At 26.1% G+C, this 14102-nt stretch overlaps 2 protein-coding genes across 4 annotated transcripts in view; one reads left to right on the top strand and one right to left on the bottom strand.

The window, feature by feature from the left end:
* The window catches only part of LOC145977468 (neuropeptide CCHamide-2 receptor), a 158498-nt gene that overhangs the window by 42040 nt on the left and 102356 nt on the right, over nt 1-14102 (bottom strand). The window lies entirely within an intron of this gene.
* LOC145977043 (neuropeptide CCHamide-1 receptor-like) overlaps nt 1-14102 on the top strand; it is a 50419-nt gene that overhangs the window by 6452 nt on the left and 29865 nt on the right. The window contains exon 1 of one of the 3 annotated variants that reach the window (XM_083108682.1): nt 12507-12627. The exons of the other annotated variants lie outside the window; for them this stretch is intronic. The gene's annotated coding sequence lies outside the window, so the exon portion shown is untranslated. Of the gene's footprint in view, nt 1-12506; nt 12628-14102 lie in introns of those variants that run through there. 3 annotated transcript variants of the gene reach the window in all.

Genomic DNA, 14102 nt, shown 5'->3' with positions numbered 1-14102 from the left:
AAAATTGGCTTTAATACAGAAGTTTTGTAATTGTGGAAAAATTCAAAGGAAAGTGTTTTCTTTCGAGCTTTTAATGTCATGGTATTTGTAATTTAAGAAAAATAAAATAAAATATATTGATTTTACCAATATAATTTAAGTCGCATTTTATTTCCATAGAACTTCATTAAAAGTCAATTTACAAGAAGAACCGCATTAAATATCTAATTGATTTTCGCTAAAGTACCGCACAGCGCTTTTTGAATAAAACAATAATTAATAATATAATCATCTTTACGACATATAATGTCATTTGAAATAATAATAAAAAAATAATTAATATGTGTAATATAATATATATAAAACACTGAAATAAGATCGAATTTGACAATACAGAAAAAAAATTATCAACTATATATGTATGGAAGGAAATTCTTAATGATGTTATTTAATGATTGACAGTTTGGAACTTGAGATTGTTAAGTCTCGCTTTTTTCTTCATGCGTAAGTGACAGATACATTGTGTAAGATGTATTGTAGCGCAAAGAATGCAATCATTTTGCTATCCTAGTTTTCCGAAACTTTAAAACAAAATAGGTAATACGCAACTAAAAAAGAGTCGCAGGAAATAATGAAATGGACTCTCAGGTGCATTGAAAGAAACTAGTTGCGCGAAGGATCCGGAAAATACTAAAGGGCCCGTATAAATAGACATCGTTTCAATGCATTGCGCGCAATTTTACACGGTATACAATCAAAGGATCGCGCACTTGGCTGGCATTCAGTTCAGGCAGCCTATAGTTCGAACGAGAGCAACAAGATCGCTTAAATACTTGGATGCATTACAATCCGATGAACGTTTTCGATTATTGACTGTGTTCTTCTTTGACGATAGTTTCGATGTTCGGAAAGTGAAAGATTATATGAGATATAATTATATATATTGAGGTATATTATATAAGAGATATATAAAATAAATATATTTTTTTATTAGTCAAAAAGGTGATAAATATGACCGGATAAATATAATTTTGTTAATGATAAAAATTTTCGTAATGTTATACAATATTAATTATAGTTAATCATTAGAGAGACGCCTCAGATTTTAATATAAATTTCATCGCATGAAATATCACTATATCCCAAATACTTATAGCGATTAAAATAAATAAAAACAAATATAAAAGTATGTCATAAAGTCATTATGTTTGAAGTTATTAAGTGTCTTAGGTATTAATTAAAAATTAATTCACACATTTTTATATTAAATCTTCTTTTCGTTATTAATTATAACTAATGAAAATTAGAATTGATAAGATTTCACTATAATTCATCAAAAAATTTATTGTATTTATATAGTTTATTGAAAATTGTTATTTTAATATATGAAATACTTATTATAGTCTTTTTTTATATCACTGTTTGTTATTTTTTATATTATGTTTTATATTATGTGGTCGAATATATTTAACTATATATATACATATACTCGTGAGAGATATCCCCTTTCTCTCTTTTTCTCACACGGACATAAAACTTCAATCTATTACAGAAGGTCCTGTGATAATAAGAAAAAATATATGTATACAGAATTATTCAACTCGATCAATAAACAGATTATTGAAGATAAGAAGTGATATCATTTGCTGTGCTTGTTTTGTAATGAGAATTTAAATTGTTGGTAATGTAATAGTTTTGTAATGAGAATTTAAATTGTTGGTATTGTAATAGTGTCAATCTAAAGATTTATATCATACATAATTTAAAAAATATAAATGAATTATATATATAACTGTGTGAAAAAATTTTGAATTCTATTCTTTTCATATTATTTTAATAATAAGTGACATGTAGTGCTGATGACAAATCATATAAAAAAGTTATTTCGCAAGTTTTAGCAAGATTAGTGTTTATCTAATAAAAATATATAAATCTTCGAAGATATCGTTTCATTATAAAACTCATTTTTTTCTGATCCTTCCATCTCCGATTTATGATCAAGCATGCCACGAGGACAGTTTATCGAGTTTTATATAAACGTAGCTGAGAGTTTGCATGACATATTACTACGTCGCATGCTCGATTTCGAAAAATTATCATTTATTGTCACATTGGCAATGAGCAATAAAATTTATATAAATAAATAAAGATGCGTTATATAACCCGGAAAAATTCATTGTTCTGCATTTTATATAATGAAACAATGTACCAGTATTTGTATAAACGTGATATTCATCGTGTCACTTAAGTTACGAACGATACCATAAAATTGTACGTAAACGCGGTGAAATTACCTCTATTTAACTCCTCTATTTAACTATCTCTTTAGTATCTCATACGCGTATTCGCGTAATTAAATGCCGCATAAATATGAATATGTTCGCAGGGGGATAATGAAACATGGAACTCTTGGAAAGTTTAATACTTAATTCTTTAAAGAATTCAAGAAATTAATTAAAATATAATTTTGTTAGTATAAAATTTTAAAATAATTTTTAAACAATTTTAAAATTTGTGTTATTATGTAGTAACTATTATAAGTTATATTAAGTATTAAGTTATATACACGCTCTTATGATAAAATTCAAGATAAAAAAGATTATGTGTATGTAAATATTTTTTTATTCAGTTAATTTTTAAGAATATGAAATATGTATTATGTGTTTATCAAATTTAATACAGGATTATTATAAGCTAATATTGTTATTATCTAAAATGTGTGTATTCAATGGTTAGAATATCATAAATCAAATAACAGAAATTTGATATCCTGGAATTGCATCGACTTTCTTCATATTAATTAATTGAAATTAGATTTTATGCATGTTATAAATACTAGCATGCTTTGTGCGCGCTTTCGATGAGTTTGCTTTTAATTTAAAAATTAATTTAAATTTATATTTTTTTACTCTTGATTTCTTTAATTATGTTATCTTTACTAAAAAGCGCGCGCTCCTATATAAAAAAGATCATGTAGATGCGAGAAGTGCGCGTTTGAAGTCATTCATAGTCATCTAACTATTAACTGCATCCCATATTCCTGTTCAAGACATTGAATAAAGACTTTCATATGTCATAAGCAGAGTCCGGATCTTGGTGCCGTTTTTCCCACTCCAAGTGCATGCTAGCGGCCGAGCGCCGCGAAAAGCAGTACCGTCTATGCCGGTCTAGTGATGGTAGCAAAGAGGGCACCGTCGCGTAGAAAAAGAAAATATAATAATTTATATTATTTTATATAATATATATATATATATATATATATATATATATATAATTTTTTATTATATTATTTTGTACATTATGTATAATATTATAAATAAACATATATTCTATTTTAATATATATATATATATATATATATATATATATATATTTTCCTTTCCACCAAGATCCGGATTCTGGTCATAAACCTAAAAAGTCAATTCGCCAAGTGGAACGCTATAACATATAATTTTTTTATATTATTAATAAAGTTATTAATCTCTTCTATTTGAGCATTATTTATATAGTCAATCAATTTTCTCTCTCAAAATTAAATGGCGCTTACTTACCCAACAAATCTACAGATACATTTTAATTGCGTAAAATTATGTATGTAAAATATTGTATTATGTATATATTTCAGACATAAAAGTTATAATTATTTTGAAAAAAAGAAAAAATAAGTTGTACTCATTTTATCTTCATATTTTTGGTATGAGGAAGAATAATTCGAAATATTTTTCGAACAATTTCATACAATTTTTAGGTAAAGAACTGATGTGTTTGCCAATTAATAGCGCTCCATCTTTCACATAAATTAAGAAAATAGCATCTTTATGCTTGCAACTGTCAAATATTAGCACTCTGAAGAACTTATAAATACGTTATACGTTTGATAGCGGAATTCTTTTATCTATAACATCTAGAACTTTCTCAATTGAATATTTAATTTGACAGATATTTTAATAACATCAATATATTTTACATCAAATAACATCTACAATTAATCTTTTACTTTTTCGGGATTGACATTTCTCACACCAAATAAATAATTAGATATTGTTTGGGCTTGGACATCATCATTTACATCAATCAATAATTCCTTGATAAGTGGCAAGCAAGAGATGGATCTCTGCTTAAAAGTTCACATGTATTAACAAGATTTCAAAGGTAATTCTTCCCTCGACACAAATAAAAGGTGTCTGTGCTTTCACAATAATTGCATATTCTTTCTCCACTTGCTGATTATCCAAAGCTTGCCTTTAAGCCTCAATTAATTCTAGGACGCACGTCCCGACGAAAGCTATCATAAGTTTTCATATCCGCGAAAATCAACATGATTTCGATCATTGGCATAATCACATATGTATATGGAAAAGGACAACAATACGTGCGATATATATCAGCTCCAAATGCATACATCTTGCGTCATGACGTTTTTCATAGGATATGAAGTTTTGTGTTTATCCGAATTAATATGAATTTATCTGAATTAAAATTTTTTTACGATTAAGATGAAGAAATTGTCATTATTTGTTACAATGAATCTTTAAAAATTCAGTTCACGATGTTGCCATCTATAGAATGTTTCTTAAACTGAGAAAGAAACAAAGTATAATTCTACCTTTATTAATCACTAACTGATAAAATAAAATAAAATAAAAAATAAATATTATATTAAATTTAAATATTATGTTAAATATATAAAATATTCGCGATGTGACATATAATGTTATTATTTAAAAACAATCGAAAATTTATAAAATTAACTAAAAACACAGATTTATGGGGAAATCTTTTTGTTTGCTATTTTAATATTTGGTAAAATAATATTTCTAAATAAGATGTTATATCTTCATTACTAAGTGCGTCTTATTAATGTTGATGTTAAATTATTGACGATAGAGAGTTTTGTTTGTTAATAATTTAAGCACTACCTTATCTACTGTGAAAATAATTAGATAAGAACGATCGATGATAGAAACGCAGCCGACTTAGAAGAGCTTGTGCAGAATGTCGTCCGATAAATTCAAATGTTTCTTGCTCTACCTATGGTACACGATTGATACATAATTTTATAAATATTTTACTTGTAATGTAATAACATATAACTGGTATGAGAAACGAAGAGTAAAAATTTTAAAGTAAGAAACATTGAAATTATGCAAAAAAATTAAAATATATAATATACTAATGCATTTCTTCTTTTTTTTTTCTTTCCTCTTTATTATTATTTCTTCTTTTATTAAATTAATATCTTATACATACATTTCTGAATATATTTCTAATATATATATATATATATATATATATATATATATATATATATATATATATACATATATATATATATATATATATATATATATATATATATATACATATATATATATATATATATATATATATATGTATATATACATATATATATATATATACCCACACGGAAAATAATATCTATTAGATATCTATTAGATATTCTCAATGGGCATTAGGGATATCCACGAATACAATATAGGAAACATTTATTAGACGTGCTTTAGATATCCAGATGTCCGCCATTCGAGATCTCATAAATATCCATAGAATATCTACATAAATATCCATTAGATATTCATACAATATTTAGTGGATATTTCTGTAGATATCCATTGCATGTATACTGGATATTCATCAGATTTCTGCGTGGATATTTATTCAATGTTCCATAAATATCTACAGGATATGTAAACCAATATCCTGTAAATATCTATACAATATTCAGTGGATATTTATTATATATAGATACATTTATTACGTATATATTGATATTTATTTTTGAATGGATATTGATTTAATGTTCTGTATATAGATATCATATATAACGGAATTTAAAAAAAATTAACCGTCTGCGGTTAATTATATGGAGCTCTGGAGCTCCTCGCAAAAGCTAGAGGACATGCGGCTATAATAGTCTGCGCTTTTTGACCGATAAGCCGTGACTCGTGGGACCTGTGCTGCGGCCTTATATACTGTCTTAGATGGATCCCACTTTCGGGTTAGGCGTTTTCCTTTTCGCCACCTAGCGGCGAGGCGTGAAGCTCGTGGAAGTATATGAATATCCATTGGATATCTTTGGTAGATTTTCAGTAGATATGGATATGTGGATTTTATATGGATGTCCAATGGATATCCTTGATAGATTTTCAGTGGACATGGATATGTAGACATTATATGGATGTCTAATGGATATCCTTGGTAGATGTTCAGTGGACATGGATATGTGAACAATATATGGATGTTCAATGGATATCTTTGGTAGATTTTCAGTAGATATGGATATAGGGATTTTATATGGATATTTAATGGATATCATCATTGGTTATTCAGGAGATATAAACATTTTAGACATCTTTTAGATATCTATTGGTTATCCATAGAGGATATGGACATTAAATGGATATGTAGATATCCATTAGATATTTTCTTCTGTGTGGGTATATATATATATATATATATATATATATATATATATATAGTATGTATAGGATCTTATATTTATTATATTTAATTAATATGAAAAAAACAAATTTAAACTATACATCGTTATTATCGTAAAATAAATAAATATTCAAAAATAAACAAATATAAATTAGGTTAATATTCTTCAACAAAATTTTTATTAAAATTTGATCTCTATGATATTTCTTCTATCTTTCTCTTCTAGATTAATTTACATCAAGGGAAATGAAAAAAATAGATTCTCATTTATTTTTATTTTTCAACAGAGTAATTATTTATGATTTATGACTAAATTATTCTGAATAAACTTGTCTTCGCTGAAAACCTTTATTAAATGTCATACTTAGTTTAATAATAAAATATTTTTTTAATCTCAAAGTTTCAGAGTATATACTTTTTATTTTTAAATATACATTAATCTCTAAAAACATAGAACGATTAATATGACGGATTATGTACAGTGGCGAATCCACGTGTACATTTGCTTTCAGATAAGAGCGTCCGAGGATAATGAGCACAGTTTTATCAGAATACTTAATCGAACGTGGTGTACGTGGTGCTACTTCAGTTTATAGTATTACAGTAATTAAAGGAAGTATATTTATAATAAGTATATTTATAACGTATTTAAATTATGTAAATATATTTGTGATACATTACATAACATACGTTACGTAAATACATTTGTGATGCAAGAGTAAGTTAAAATAAAGTGAACATAACGCAATATACCCACAAAATCTAATTGGGACGCGAGCGAGCTTTTTTCATAATTATACCTTCAGCAAATTGGACCGAAATATACGAGCTCGGATATAAATACAGAAAGAAAGATTAAATGAAGATATACAAGTGTTAAGGTAGAGAGAGATTCTTTTTTCACTTCCAAAGAAAAATACATAGTACAAAAGAAGAGAACTAAAAATTAAAAAAAATCTACGTCTTTCTGATATTGTTTCAATTTGTTCTGTGGGTAAATATTTAATTAAACGTTGCTTTTTCTTTGTGATTTAAAAATTTTTTATATCTTACTATCGAAATTGCTATAACCGAAAGTTCCAGGCGATAATTCGACTCCATTTACGCTTATACGATAGCTAATATCATTATCGTTGATTAAACTTATTCAGAGGCATAAATGTGTCGTGAGATCATTGGGCTATAAAACCGCATTATCGACTTATAAAAAAGTAGATACGACGAAATATGTAATATGTATGTTTTAAACGACTTCGGTCGCATAATATATAATTTTTAGTCTTTAAATAAGTATGTTTTGCATGCGGATAATTTCAGAGACAAAAGATATCCTTCATGTTTTGAAATATCTCTTCATATTTTAATCGTGATTCTAAAGTTTCGATTTTAGCTTTAACTTAAACATATCTCATAAAAATTTAAGTTAGCTAATCTTTTGTAATCTTTCTTATGTCTTATTTTAATATTTATTTTAAATAACAAATTTTAGCAAAAAAATTTTCGTTTTTTATTTACTCAAAGGAAAAAAATATACGTATAAGCAAATTGCAGCAAATTATAGTTTACATATCTTTTTTTAGTATATATATTTAAATCATACATAAGGCGTTCTAAATCTCGTTTAAATATATATATATATATATATATATATATATATATATATATATATATATATATATATGTGCATAACCTTTATATATACATCTTTAATATAATACGCTTTTAATTATGTATGATTTCTGATCTCTCAGTATTGCATATCTTCTCATTTCCTAATGCGTCTTTTTTCCATCTAACGCTGTATTTCATGAATTTAGTGTGTGGGATTGTATTCTGTCAAGACTGGCAAGAAAAACGCAGAAATAAAGTGGAATGATTTGTCATGTGATTTTTTTAGCAGCAACTCTGATGAGATTTTTTAATAATGAAAATGTAAAGAAAAAAGTTAACATATGACTTTTTATAATATTAAGGAAAGATTTAATATAAGAAAAATTACGACTATATTATATATACTATTATATTGAGAGTTGCTGTTTCGCATGCTATTGTTATATAAAGACAGAAGAAACTCAATATTATAAAATATCGGATGTATTTTTGTAATATATTGTGTTTTCCAAGAGTGATATCCTTCTGAGATTGTTTGACGACTTTAAGACTGAATTTTTCTTGCGAGAATTTACTATTTGATTTAATATTCGTCATTTTTCATCTGAAGTATTATATACTCTAGTTTCGAAAATCAGATTTTAATAAAACGAAAATTAAAATTGAAATACAAAATATTTATAATCAAGTATATTTATAATCGTACACACACACACAAGTCTGTTTAATTACATATAGTATTGTTTATAATTTAAAAAAAAAATTAAAATATTCTGCGTAAAAAAGAATGTAATATGTGTCATAATATTATTATTATATTGCATTAAGTATAAAAATAATTTTAAAAATTTATACATGAGACACATATAAAGCTAAAAATCTAATTAATAAAATCTGATTATATGATCTGATTATATGACAAATCTGATTATATGACAAGTCTATATAATCTGATTATATGATCTGATTATATGACAAGTAATAATTATAATTAACGAGATCTGCTAAATAAATCGTAATTTCTCAAGATGAATAAAATAAATATTAAGTTGATTAATACACGAATAATAATGTGGAATTTACATAAAGGAAATTTCTTTGTCAATATAAAATTTGATTTAAAATTACCAATGATAGTGTAATTTCTTAAGTAAAATTTCAAAAGCGAATATTCAGCACTGTTTAGTTTAGACAAAGTTTTTGACCAAGTTTCAGGAAAGTATTAAACGTCTTTTTTCAAGAAAAGAAAGTCGGATAGGTCACTGACATTAAGAAATATAAAGTTTAAAAAACACTGTACACACATTTGCTTCATAACGTAAGATAAGAATTAATTAATTAATAGAAAATGCTAAAAAATTATTTTGTTATTGGTAAGAAATTCTTTCGCGATTAAATAGTTTTTTGTTCGTATTATTACTAACAAATAATGTAGCGTACACATGAAATTATATTATTATTTATATATTATACATATATACACTCAAATAACTAGCATTTAAAAATTTTATGAAAATTGCGTGAACAAATTATGTATTTACTTGCTATTATATTGTAAAGTTAAAATCAAATTGCACAAATTTTTATACATATATATATGTAGGTATGGTTTTAAGCACTTGAACAGAATTATATCTCTAAAACGATTGGAGATAGAAAAAATGTTACAAACAAAAATAATTTTAAATGCTTCACATTTCTATGTTACTTTCACATTCTTGTACATGAATGTCATCATAAAGTGTAATTGCTTTTTTTAAAAATATTTTTATGCACTAATACAATTTTTTGACCTCTACAAAAATTATTATAAAATTATATTTAGAAGTTATTTCAGTTTTAAATTTCACAAGATATGAATCTCGTATTTCGAGATATTATAAAGTTTTTGATAGTTATAAACCTGATAAAGTCTTTCATTAGCATAAATAAGAATGTAAGTGAAGAATGTAAGTGAGAAGACAAATATAAGGAAAGACAAGTAAATCTGCCGATAAAATCAAATATTACTTTACAAATTTAACACTATATATAGAAATAGGAAACATTCTGTATACAAATATTTTCATATTTCTCATAAATTTCTACATTCTCTATCGCATTATTTAAAAAATGTAACGTATAAGGAAACAAAAATCACAATAATCCTTTAACTCTTTCTCATGAATGTACATCATGTATATTATTTGACATAATAAATGTATAAAAAAATGGATGAAAAAAGCGATAAATTAAGTTATTTAAAATATTCCGTTCTGCAATAGACTGCAATTTTTTGGATATGTTTTTCCAGATACAACATCGCATAACAACTCAAAATATGATCGTTGAAAATCATAGCAAAAATAAATTACTCTACACCATATCTGTAATATGGAATATAGGAAAGTGTATGAAGGCGTGTAGAAAGATTTTATAAAACGGAAATACGTTTTTATAGAGAAGGAAAACGTAATACTGCTGAAATATAAATCTCCCCTTTCCGACCATTTACGCACAACGCGATTTATCTTTCCAATATATTAGAACGATAATTAAAATACTGTTGCGAAAAATACATGTTTCCTTACAAATCATATTAATTAGAAAAGGCTGTTAATTTAAGCATATAAACTCTGTAGAAAAATGAAATTATCATATCATTATAAGAAAATAGCTCTTGAGATTCTTTATATTATTTCTGTATTGATTTTACACTTTTGAGTTATGTATGTATCTTTATAAAAGGACTTGCGCACACACAAAACTTTATTACAAACATATTGTCTTTATCCTTAATAATGAATATGCATGTTATCGTACATGTTTAAATTTATTGACTCTTTGGAAATTCCACTTAAGCGACTTCAATCTAAAATAGACTTTCAATTAAGTACAACATCTCTATACGTGCTACGTTAATTAATTAGTTATTGTAATAATATTGGTCGTAAATTAATAGGGAATGTGGAACAGAATTTCGTGACAGCTTAATCATAAGAGATTAAACACAATATTAGAACATAATATTACACCTCATTAAAATACATTACTATCGTAGCAGTGTATTATATATAGAAGAGTATTATTATTAAAATTAATAAAAACCCACACTGTTATATTGTATCAGTGATAAACGAAACGAAAATTATTAACCATTTATGTTAAAAAAATTTGAAATGATTTGTATAAAAGCATTTGCATACACTTTATCTTATAATATTTACAATTAACATAATTATCAATAAATTAATAAATTAATTATTATCAATACTGTAATTATTAACAAATATAATTATACAAGTTACAGAAATGACTTATTTAATAGGTTTAATTAAAGCTAATAATTAATCAAGTATGTACATTTATTAATATTTGACGAACTTGCTTCTATAGTTGAGCATTATGATCCTTTCAGTGAGCATCATAGATGTAATATTCATTATAACGCTTTGTTGACGCGCATAATAACGACGTTTTCTGTTGAAAGATTATTTGAATATCATTATTGGACATTCCCGCTTTCAACCATAGTATTAATTTAGTTCTTGCTTTGAATTGATTGACGTATTAAAACTTATAATAATATCAAGCTTATTCATTGTTAATTAAAGAGCCAAGAAAAACAATCAAATGAAAAATATAAATTTTTAAAGAAAAACAGGAAGTACATTATTCATTTAATAATCCTCTTATTAAATAGAAATTTATGTAAAAGCTTATTTAATCTGTTATAGCAACGTTATCATCATTGCATTAAAACTTGCAATTTACAAATATATATTTTTAATTAATAATGGTCTTCCTATGCTCCATATTAAAGTTAAACCAAAATTATATATACAATAGAGATGTATATAATAATAAAGAGGTTATAATTATATATAGATAATAGAGAGATTAACAAAAATTATATCTAAAACATATTTTATATATATATAAAAAACTAAAATAAAAAACTAAAATAGTTGTACACATATATACATAAATGAAATTGATATTGCTATAAATATATTTTTCATACAAAGATCGTTTGTAAAGAGCTACGAGAAGGCATAAACGCAAGAATCTAGATTAATCGCTCTCGCTGCATAGCTTTTCAAATGAATTCCAAGTCTAGCTTTTCAAACGAGCTTTTCGAAGTCTAAACCGTTACGATAATAAACGATCTTTCGCTTAGTGAGCCAATATCGATCCATGTCGATATCAGACCTTACTGATTGTGACGGATCATGCAGCGCATTTCGACGAATGTAAAATTACAGGATATCGACAGGATATTGTAGTTTAGATAAAGAATTTCTCGATTTGTACTTTACATAGGAAAAGAGGAAAAGAGGAAGAGAGAGAGAGAGAGAGAGAGGGAGAAAGAGAGAGAGAGCAACAAAGGGTTGATTCTATGTATGTTACGGAGGGTAAGTGGTGGTGGATCGCACAGGGCGGACGATGCGTTCATTCTCGCGCGGGTGAAATCGACGCCGTCGTCAGTAGCGTCGCGGTGCCGGGCCGGCGCGGTTCCTCTCCTTCTGATCTTATTACTATATCTCCGCTTTTGTTCTATTTTCAACTTTCGCTCCGACCGCTAGCACCAATCCCGTAAGTACACGCTGAATAAATCAAAAAAGTTTTTAAGAAAAAATCTAATATATTTACATACATATATATTTTTTTTAATGATTTTCTCTTAAGAAGTTGCAAAGATAGATAGAGAGAGAGAGAGAGAGAGAGAGAGAGAGAGGGAGAGAGGGGGAGGGAGAGGGAGAGGGGGGAGAGAGAGAAATACGAAAAAATATGTGAAAATCGTCGCATTTCACCACGTAAAAATCATAGAGATCTCTCATGTCAATAGATCTGACATTTGACATCGGAACTCATTGGGAATTCTATCAAACTTGAGAATCTTATTTTCAAAGAAATTCGTTTTTACAGATTAAAATTTGTGTTTACGAGGTGAATTGATGAACTTTATAAGAGCGATAGCTCAATCGATTCTTGAAATGCATACATTGTGAGAAGTGGAAAAAAGATACAATTGACAAGTGTTATTCATTCGAGTATCTTAATTCTAAAACTAGAATATTTATAAAAGAGGATATTTATAAAAGTAAAGTTGAAATTGAGAGAGAGAATTGCAATAAAAAAAGATATCAAAATAAGATAAATATCCTACACAAATAACTAAGTAATCATCAATTAATCATATTGCTGTCATATTGCCAACAATCGTATTATTATCAACAATTGTTGGCAACACGATAATAATCTCACAAACAGTTGGCTATCTGAGATATCACACGTATATGTTACAAATTAGCTCTTTGCGTTTTTAATTATTAAATGAAGATTTTGTATATTTATTTACCTGAATTTATATAAATAGAATAAAAGACAGCTTTAATATTTATATAATTTAAATTTAAATTTAATATTTAATATTTATATAAAATTCATGTATATATATTTCGTTTCTTTTCAATATACATCACAGTTTTTGAAAATTCTCATAAAATTTTAGCAATATAAATTTACGTTATTATGCACATTTGATGGATTTATGTGCATTTATTATTCACGTTATAGATTTTTGCATAGCTATTCATTATATCCATTCAGCCATGAATATAAATGATTCAATGTGTTTAAACACTGCGATCTTATATGCAGAATGTATATAGAATAAATGGTTATATATACAGAATAGTGATTATATATATGTATGTGTAGAATTATATCGGTATTTTTTTTCATGTACGAATAGTTTAAAGAGGCAGCTCAAGGAGTTAATTTTCTTTTAGTCAAAATTCAATTAATCGTCATTCTTTTACATATTTTTCCCCCATATTCAATAGTTTTATAATTAATTTTCAAATATCGTAATACGATTAAGCAAACTATTAGAGGAATAAAGATTAATCACATTCTAATTTATCTTTCTTTTAATATTGAAATCTAACTTGAAACTGATGCGACGCAACCGAAGCGCTCCGTACATAAGTACAGTATAGAGAGAGATTAATTTTATATTATTCGCGCATAAATGACAATATAATATGGGTACGATATACGTGTGA

This window comes from Camponotus vicinus, unplaced genomic scaffold (assembly GCF_025532165.1).
Source record: "Camponotus vicinus isolate PSW18456_S1 unplaced genomic scaffold, iyCamVici1.0 SCAF_9, whole genome shotgun sequence".
In the NCBI taxonomy this organism is placed as follows: domain Eukaryota; kingdom Metazoa; phylum Arthropoda; class Insecta; order Hymenoptera; family Formicidae; genus Camponotus; species Camponotus vicinus.
This window is presented reverse-complemented; position numbering and strand designations above follow the sequence as displayed.